Source organism: Chenopodium quinoa, unplaced genomic scaffold (genome assembly GCF_001683475.1).
Source record: "Chenopodium quinoa cultivar QQ74 unplaced genomic scaffold, ASM168347v1, whole genome shotgun sequence".
Lineage (NCBI taxonomy): Eukaryota > Viridiplantae > Streptophyta > Magnoliopsida > Caryophyllales > Amaranthaceae > Chenopodium > Chenopodium quinoa.
Window position 1 is genome coordinate 3,147,909 of NW_018745281.1, and position 10,602 is coordinate 3,158,510.

A 10,602-nucleotide genomic window follows, 5' to 3' on the forward strand; every position below is an offset into this window, starting at 1 on the left:
ATCTGGGTTTATACTCGGCAATTGCAATATGGGCTTCAGTTTCCTGCTCACTCCTTTGTCATAAAGTTGCGAACGGATACAATATATCCATGTTCCAGTTGACTCGAGTGAGCGTTCGAAGGATTTTCTTAAAACATAACGATTTAGCTTATATACATAAGAAAAGTTTAATTAATCTCATAACAAAATAAATTATTATTTCGTTTATATTTATTTTATTCATTACAAAAGTTTGTTTATTTAAATAATTATAAAAGTGTATTTATATGTTTTTTGTAATAATTTCTATGAATATATTTATTTATATTAATTTTAAAAAATGTTAGATCGCCATTGTCTTTCCAAATTTTATGTCCTGATTTGAAATTTTTATTCAAATAAATAAATCAACATTAATTTTTAAATACTTACTTCTTATTATTAGAAGTGATGATATGATATCTACAACTTTATGTTTCTCTACTTAAAAGATGATAAATTTATTTAAAGACCTGAATAAATTTCTTTATTTTACAAATAATACTTTTATTGCGAATAATAAGAAACGAAAGTACGTATTATATTAATGATTGATTAATTGTCATACCTTTAAACAAATAAACAGTTAAAAATACTAAAGTTACCAACAGCTTCCATTAAAAAAAAATAAAAAAATAAAAAGAAAAACAAAAAACAAAACTCCTATGCTACTCGTCTCTGTACACTACTTTTGTGTCTGAACTTAATATCCATCCTTACAATTTCAAAATTCCTTACAATTTCAAAATTATTTACAACCCTCTTTGTGAAGCAGCTTCACAGGAGACATCACGCTTTAACACTTGCCTCACAACTCATAGAAGAAAGAGGCAGCAGATGCTCGCCTTCATGATCACTCCTCCCTTGTCAAGTGTGCCAGTTATTTCATCTTATCCCACCTGTGAAACATTAAAAGAAAAGATAACGTGAATACACATCCTAATTTAGGGGTTAAAACTTTTATTTTACCTTACTTGTCGCGATGTTGCTGCTTTATTGTTCTGAAACTGATATTCGTATTTACAGAGTGAGACTATCAGAGCTCTCAGTTTCACCCTCGTCACCTTCATCGCGGTAGGTTGTTAGGTATGCTTCATCTTCTTCTTCCTATAGAATACCAGTCAGTTAAAAGAAAGATGAACTAGCATCTAAAGAACAAGAAAATGAGAAATACTACTATTTGACCTCATCTTCCGTGGAATACGCAGCATCTAATCTATCATAAAACTCTTCTTTTTGGTGTTCTTCTTCCATGACATCCATGTGTTCCTAATATAGTTTAGTCAAGGGAAGTACAGTTAGGAGTAGAGAAAGATGAAATAAGTGGAACAGTTCATACAAGCTGGAATATAGAATATACTACAGAGGCCTTACGATTTCAGATTTTAGTTTCTCTGCATTCCGCCGCAACTGTGCAATATGCTTCAAAAGAGCCTGTATGTAACAGTAATGGTAATGGATTAATTATAAAAGATTAAATATTGACAGACAAAAGGTAATCTGATGGAGACACCCTTACTCAAAATAAAAATAAAAAATAAAAGTAAAAACTATGATGAAGACACCTCTCCCCATAAAAAATAATCTTATGAAATGACATGAGAGAAAATAGGAAAGAATTCAAGCAGTTAAAATAACATTACAAATAAACAATTAATATAAAAATCTCAATTTTATCTTATTCTCTATATACAAATAAATATCAGAATCTCAAACCCAGTTTTCTCAACATTGTGCAAGGAAAATGGCGTCACAATAGCATTTTTAGATTGCTGCAGCAGGGACCTATGTTACCCGCACTCAATGGCAAGGATCCTATGGCAGAGAACTAAGAGTCAACCCATCTTTTGCAAATTTAAGACTGAGAATCCATACAAAGGATACAGGCCTTTGGTTAAAGATTCACAAAATTTGAAACAAGTTTAAATACTCCGTATTTACTAGCTGGAGTATAGATAATAAGTTAGAAAAAAAAAAAAAAAAGAGGTACAAACTGCTAACATGCAATCATGTGGCTGTATAGCTTATAGAACAGGATATTAGAAACGGGGAACGGAGAAAAGGATGGGTCTTGCAGAAGAACAAAAAATGAATACAATGGAAGAAGATAGCATCATCCTAGATTTAGCCACAGGCCGAGCTGGGTTAGTCTAGGCCTGGGCCAACTCAGGTATAGAGTCAGGCCTGTCTGACCTAGTTGTCCAAGGATTGACTCCAGACTAGACCAAGCCAGGCCGTGAGCTAATTCAGGTCCGCTGAGCCAGTTGTAAAGTAAATAATCGCACACTAAATTAGAATAACAATATTAACTTATTATTTAGTTAAGAGTTGCAGGTAACAACACAAGACCTGCAAGGTTAACCTCTTTGAGCAATTGAACACACATATTATTGTAGTATAACAACCTTCAGAAAGTCACCTACTCAGCTAGTACATGTACAACTGCTACTTCACGAGTCAAAGAAATATTTACTACCAATAAGAATATATTGAGATCCAGGTCTTCTATTTAGGCTTCTTTAAAGGAATCAAATGAGGCATTCCATAAATCACATCTCCATTCTATTTAGTACTATCAGTTAGAAAATAGTTTAAATACTTCCTCTGTTCTAATTAAGTTGACACATTTCTTTTATCAAATTTGCTAATGCAAAAGTTCAATTGCTAATATCTTCAATTTAAAAGTAAATATTTTGAAAATATATTGAGAACTAAAAAAGATCCCAAACGACTATGTATTTTCTTAGCTAAATCATGAAAGCAAGTCAAAGTAGAGATTGTGAATAGTCTCAAACGTCAAAATATGTCAACTAAAAAAGAACGGAGGAAATATGTAAAATCACACAAATCTAAACTTGGCACTAGTCATCAGAAACCAAAAACGTGGAGCTACTGGTTCCAGGTTCCAACCAGTAAAAAGTTCAAGTGAAATCACTAGCTCCACCCTCTAATAAGTAACTTATGGCAGAAAAATACCTCTCATGCCTTTGCAGCTCAATAGAACGTGCTAAAGCCTTCCTCTTAGTCAAGAGGTTCTAGCTTTGGCCTCAATGTAGGAGGACGCTTATAATCTTTTCCTCGCAAAACTATGATAGCACAGCCTTTGGAGACTTTGTCAACTGAAACCAAGATGCCTCCACTCTCAGCTTCAAGTGCTAAAGCAATGTTTTTAACTTCTTCAAAATTCTTTCCCTTCAAAATGATCAGCTCACGGTATTTCCAATGCAAATGCATGTTCTCAACTGTACCATCAAAAACTCCACGCCTACCTGAAACAGTAAATTTACAAAGCTGTATCAGTTAATATTCCAGATCAAGAATGTAAAAACTTCAGTAATTTGTCATACCAAGAAGTAAAAACGCTTTCATTCTCAAACCAAGCTTTCTAAACATAAATCTCTCTTCATCAGTAATACTCCCAGAATCCATCTGTTGATCTGTTGGTTTCAAGAATTCCTCCACTTTTGACAAAGTTTTTTCAGCTTTCATCAGCTTCCGTTCAGCCTAGCAGAAAATTTTAGAGCTTTATGTCATGGAAGCACGTATAATTATACACTACATGTAAGATATTGTTCCGACCAAAGAACATGGTCATGAAATGAAATGTGAGTTAGCGAGTAAAAAAAAAATCATTGATAACTTACAGAGATATAACTGGGTGAGGACACATTCAAAAGAAAAAATTCTCAGGCATCAGGAATAATTAAACTATGCATGAAACATTCTTTATCATCCAAAATGCAATCAACTATCCAAATGCCCAATTATATCTCAATCAAACATATACAATATTCCCTTTTGATTCATTGCTTCCTCAGATTGAAGAATATGAGGATTCTCCTTTTAATACCTTTAAACACACTTTACTTCTCTATTGTGAATTTATTATTTTTCAGACAAAAAAGATGGGTAGGACCAGCCAATAGCAATTCCCCCCCCCCCTTAAAAATAAGGACAAAAATTCCACTTCACTTCCTTCAGGGGCAAAACATCCTATGCAACAAACCTCTCTGTAGATCCTAACCCACACAAGGCTCCTAAACTATTATATTCAGCATAATTTCATTAACTAAAAAGGCTTTAATTAAATCTGTTTTATCTTTCAAAACTTGAGCAGGGTTTATACCCCATTTCTAGAATGTTTTGAGAAGAGATCAGCTGGAAAGCTCAGAGAAGAGAAGAAATCATATTGGCTATGGTTGACGTTATCAGCAACATTTAAAATGCATCTTGGTAGTTAGTAGAAGCTTATGCATATTTATAAAAGCTTCACTTAGGTGCATGTTGTGGGATTCCGCTTGTACTTTCAGAAACATCTCTGAGGTATAAAGCAACAATCGTACTAAACAAAAGCCTGGTTAATTATATAAAATGTAGGTGATATATGGTGTGTAAAAAGACATGTTATTGTACTAAAAGTCTATTACTAAGGCATTTTTAACTACTCTATAAGCGACATATGTACTAAAGTACAGATTAGATGCATGAAATCTTTACATGAGAGCCTGAAAACACTTAAAATAACTTGTTGATACTATAATCAGGTAGGGGAAACACTGCGTGTAAAAAATTCTTATAGAACTGTTTCCATAATTCATTTCTTTAGTTGTGGACAACGCTTCCTCCCACAAGGAAGAATCTTCAACTGTCAAGTATTTCTAAGGGAGCTAAACACACCATGAGTCTGTTTGATGTGTCTCATATATTACTTCCCAAAGTAATATTCTCTAACTCTTTGGTATTTGATTGAATCCGAAAGCCCGAAAGGGCTACTTGATCACTCTTGAACTCTTATTTTATTTTATTCTTCAAGGGAGATTGATCTTCTTTATAAGAAAGAAAACTTAGTGTGTAGGCACAGCACATGCACCCTGCATGTAAGAGTGTGTCACTAACAAGAGCGGAAGAGAAAGAAATGTCACTTGAAGTCATTGCCTTTCTCTTCCACCACATCAAAAGAAAGTATAGGAACTTACAAAAGCAAGCTTCCCTTCTAGCTTCCTGACAAGTTTGGCATGCCTCATTACTTCTGCTTGTCTCAGCACCTTTTCTGCCTCGTGACCATCAAGTCTCTTCCCCCACTTAGTATTAGCATCCAAAGTTTCAGAGAGTGTACCAGCAGCTCCATAATGTTCCCCAGTTCCAACAGAAGGTATAAATGAGCCTGAGGCTCTTGTTCGTGCCAGCTCCTCTTCATCCTGAAGGTCCTTCGCCAATCTCTCCCTTTCTAGTAAAGCTTCAGTGACATCTGATGATAAAAAGTCCTTGCCCTGTACAATACCATGAAATCCTTGTTTCTGGAAAGCATTACTCCCCCAGTCAACCTCTGCAATATATTTAAGACAATGTAAAACAACAGCTTGGTAAAATTGGACTGCACTTGGGACACCGGACAATATCAAACTGCCGAACTATTAATGAACATTGATTCAATAATCCTGGTGAGACTCCAATTTAGATCAGGAAGAATTGCTTATCAAAAAAATTTTATGCAGTGAAATTAATAATATTAAATAATAAGAAATTAACACAGCAATCAATATCCATTAGCTCAACTTGATCTCCTCAGCCATTTTCTCACTTGTAGTAAGCTGAACACCACGCTTCAGCGCTACCTTTGCAATGGAACTTCTTTCCCATAACTTAACAATGGCGGCTGCCAAACCTTCTAGTTGCCTACTTCTGCCTGAAGACAACCTCAATACACAGTTAGCAAAAATCTAAGAAGCTTGAAGCAAGTAAGTAGAAGAGCCAGCATACCTAAAGCAAAATGAGGGGGAGGTGTTCCAGCAATCCTTCTTAACGATGTAGACTCTTTCATTCAAAGAGTACATCTGAATCCATACGGGAGCAATCTAAATGGTGGCTGGTAGCCAGGAACTAGATTTGGGAGCAAATCAGCATCAACAGGCAATGGGTTATCACCAGGCCAGTCCGCATATCTAGGCCCAAGGTCAGATAACAACTTGTCTATTTCATCCTCGTACTTTACATTAGTTAAAGATTCAGAATCTTTTTTATCGACATCATTTCTGCGGAGGCCCTCTTCTGGAGAACGTTTACTGTCATAAGAATCATTTTGTGAAGGTTTTGTAAGATTCTGATCAAGCAACAATCGGCCAGCAACCTGAGTTCCATGGTTCTTAGATGTGCGCCCAGAAACTTCATAGCTCACTCCTCGATATAGAGATACAGATGTCCCTGACCTCCAAATAACAAGACCACCAGTTTTCCTCTGGATTGAAAATGAAGAATAATGCCAATAAACGTACAGGAAACTAAAAGGTTACAAGCCATATATACAAGAAGTTCAACAAAAATGCAATGACAAGAGAACCCAAATAAGAAGTCACACTATTCTATATAAGAAGAGATAAGACACTACAGTTAATGTATTTAGATAGTAATGAACAATCAACATAAATTTCCAGCCTCATGGAAATAAATAAACTTTCTTTCATAGCTCTACAGGTTCAGCAAATAAGAAGAGCTAGTAGGAAGGGAGAAAGTTTTAATAGCTAAGGAAAAATCTTGGATGCTCCAGACTTACAAAGGATAAAGAGGTTTGTGCTTGTAGACATGAGTCATGACAAACAGAATCTTGGATGTTCCAGTCTCATATTCAAGGACTACAAACAACAGCCTCTTGTGATCATAAACATGCACCACAACTCAACAAGTTTCAGGACAAGCTAAGCATGAACACAACAGTAGTGACATTGCTGGAATGAGCTAACATACCTGATCTGTCCACCCAATCAGCTTTTCATACTATTTCTCTTTCTCATTTGATTGTAATTTAACCTAGTGACTAGGTTAGTAGGTTTCACATATATTGCTGTTATAACATGAATCCTGTTCTATAAGAAGGTCTTGAACTCTTGATATAAATTCGAAGAATATAGTCTGTAAGATCAGAAATCACTGATATAAGTTTAACAGTCACCTTCACTCCATGAGATCTATAGGGTATCTATGAGATTTACTTCATTTTCTTAAACATAAAATTAAAGTGATTGCCAGAATTATGGTAAGGATGGTTGAATTGAAAAGGTAATTTTAATCAAAGAGTAACTGAATTTTCATCTCCTTCAACAATAGGCTCAAGTATCAATTATCAATGGCCATATAGTGGACACTAGTAAAATAGAGAGGGGGGGGGGGGATAAGGCTAACTTGATAGAGTGACAGTTTGTTTTTACCTATTCCAATTATAATTGATTACTAACCAAGTATCTCACACTCTCACTCATAAAAAGTCATTAACTTTCAATGAAGTTCAGTGACTATGTTGATGATAAGTGAGTTAATAACTTATTGAGAATTGAGATCATGGGAATTGAGAGGAAAGATCTTTACCATAAACAAAATACTTTGTACAGGGAATTTTATAGGATTTCTATTCCTTTAGATTATGTGCTTCATGTTCATTCAACCACGAGATCATTTGTGAAGACTCTTGAGCCATTTGCACATTGACATATGATATGAAACTAACTGTTTCTCTTCAGAAATGACTAAGAGTTGGCAAGTAAAGCCTTACCAAAGATTTGCTTCACTGTGATTTTAAGTCCTATAATGCTTATTCAGCACAGCATCATTTACTAAGATATTCAATATCTTTGCAAAATGACAAATGAAACACTAAAACAGATGCATAATGTATACTTATGTACGGACTATCTTGATTTTTGAGAATGTGGAGTATCTCAAACAATCTATAAGAAAAACATTTAAACAAGGATATGATGGTTATTACACCCGAGGTACAAAAGGATACTCTGACAGGTGCTTAGACAAGTTGAGGAAAATTATGACCATTTCAAAGATTTTTAGTAATGAACCTTCTGCAATCAAGTATAAATGTGTGTATATCTCAAGTACTGATGGTCGATTATGGTGCAAAACATAGATTTATGAGGAAAAAAATCATGACTAAGTGCAAGTGCAGCCTCATGGCAGTGCCTCCTATGTGTCTCATCATTTTCCACATAATGGTCTAAAGGTCATCAGAATAGGCACAATGATCTATCACCACAAAGATACAAAAAAGGGCACTTTAGCACTTTCTTCATATATATTATATTCGATTTTGACAACATTCAGCTAAGCAGAGAAACAGCAACCAAAATTAAATTGCAAGGCAATAAATACCAGTAAAAGTAAAGGAGATAAAAATCATAAGATGCAAACCTCAAAAAATCTCATGCATATGTTTCATATTTAGTGCAGGAGTGCCCTCTACTTTCAATCTCACTATTTCTGCGGATTTCCACTTCTCATGGATGTGATCAACCACTGCTTGTGTAACGCCTCCACCACCTATCTTCACTTTTTGCTTCGTGTTTAAAGTCAATTGCATTAACCTCCTTCTCTCAGACTCTGGTAGAGTAAGCTCAGCCATATAAGTCCTGCTTCTCTTTATGACTGAATTAGCTTCCTCAGGTTTTGCAGCAGGTTTCTCCCATGGAAATCGTACGTCGTCCTCATTGTCAAAACCTTGCTCTATCCCTAATGAGAAATTCTCAGAAAACCCACCATGTGTATTAGGGAGCATTCCTTCTTCTACATAGAATATATCCTCAACTGACACTTTCTCAATCATCCTTTCTTGGTTATCATCATTTTCATTGGCATCATCCATATAGCCAAACTTTTTCAATTTTTTACTATCCTGTCCATAGTACTACCACTGGTATGAGTACTAGATGAGTCACTACTAGAACTAAACGAATTCAACATATTATCCCTCCTTCTATAGTTCAATGCAAGTTGGGGTGATTTGGAAAAATTTCTTTGGCGGGTTTCCTTCCACTTCTCTAACCAAGCACTTGATGATTTTTCATCACTATTTGACTGAGAAAATGATGTTTGGCTGGAATTCTCATCAGTTCTATTTGACTGGAAAAGGATGTTTGACTAGAGGATCCCTGATTTTTATATTCACTCTAAGTAGAAAACTCGAAGTCCTAGGTAAGTCCTGCTCATTGATTGAACATGACCGAATAAAATTCTGAGTTGAGCAATAATTGCGTCTACCAAAAGTACCAGTGTAATTGAACCTAAGTAGTGGCATAGGAACACCTTGAAACTTGGAGAACGAGCTCTGGAATGAGTCAATAAAACTTGTAGAGCAGAGTTGACAACTCTGAACCACAGACATCCTATCTTGAGTGCAGAAACAAATCTAGCAAAGTTAATAGAAGGTCAATAGAAATCCTAAAATGCTAATATACAAATTTAAAACTTAATTCATCTTTGACTCTGACAGTAGACACCAACCATGATAATTGTGAAACACTATAAAAGTATAAAATGGAATAAAATAAAGGTTAGTGTAACCAAATTAATTTCATTGAGCATCAAGAATGCCAAGTCGAGGAGATGTTCAGATATTTAGGGCCTTAAGTTTAAGATATATAGGAAGCCTAGTCCACCAACTCAATACAAAGTATTTCTTTCTAATCCATTTTGATTCGCAAAATGATATATATAGTTTGCCATCAATAAATTCTAACTTTTTATACACTCAAAATATGATTATGACTCCATTTAATTTATCATGGAAAAATTACAAACAAAAATCAAAGATGAAGGAATAGCTTCATTCAAACTGATGAAGGAATAGCTTCTCTAGGTATCTATCAGTACACAACTTCAGTCTTCTTCATTTTTTATCACTCTCACTAAACCTTAAAAGCCTAATAGGCTAATATCAATCAAATGCCTCAACAATATTGGATCAAAATTGGTTCTTGACTCATCAAAAAGATAAAATCAGCATAACACTAAACTCAAATTATGAAAACTGAAATGCTTCCTAATAACAATTCGTATCGAAAAAACGCGTGCGGATTAAATCCTCAATGTTTCCCCAAATTCCATTTACATAGTACTGCAACACTACTTAGTTTTTAAATACAACTAAAATACAGATAAAAACATTAAAAACAAAAAACCCCAAAAGGAATTACATAGTTTACATACAAATTAATGGGTCATATTCAAGTTAAACTCTTTAATTACAGATTGAAACAACACAAATAACGATATATTCAGATAAACAACCAACAAAAGCTTAAATTGATAAACATTGAAAAGGGTAAAGAGGATAAACGACAGTAATATAGATACCTTACTAAAGAATAGGAGCTCAATGGGGCTAACCCCACTTTTGAGGAACAAGAAATGGGAAAGATTGCAGAAGAAATTTAACAGAAATGGTGGATTCGACTGTAAGAGGATGAGATGATGTTCTGGGAAGTAGAAAAACTGTTTGTTTTTTTGTTTTTTTTTTTTTTTGAAGGTAATTGCGAATTGCTGAAAAATAAATAGAAGAGTTTAACAATAAAATAGTAGGGCAGAGGAGGGTTGTATCACGTATGTTCTTTTATTTACAGAAGGTTCTTTTTTTATGAAGCTTCATTTGTATGTAATGTTGTTTATTTTAAATGCAATGTTTATTTTACCTATTTATTTTCTCTCTCTTCGATACTCTCTCTCCTCTCCCTCTAACTTCTTCTTTCATTTTATATCTTGATTTTTATGGCTTTTATGTGCTTAATTCATCACTCACAAACACAT

General features: G+C 34.5%; 1 pseudogene; it reads right to left on the reverse strand.

Annotated features, from left to right (window-relative positions):
• Window positions 1-535: 535 nt before the first annotated feature.
• On the reverse strand, window positions 536-10,602 carry LOC110711792 (annotated as a pseudogene).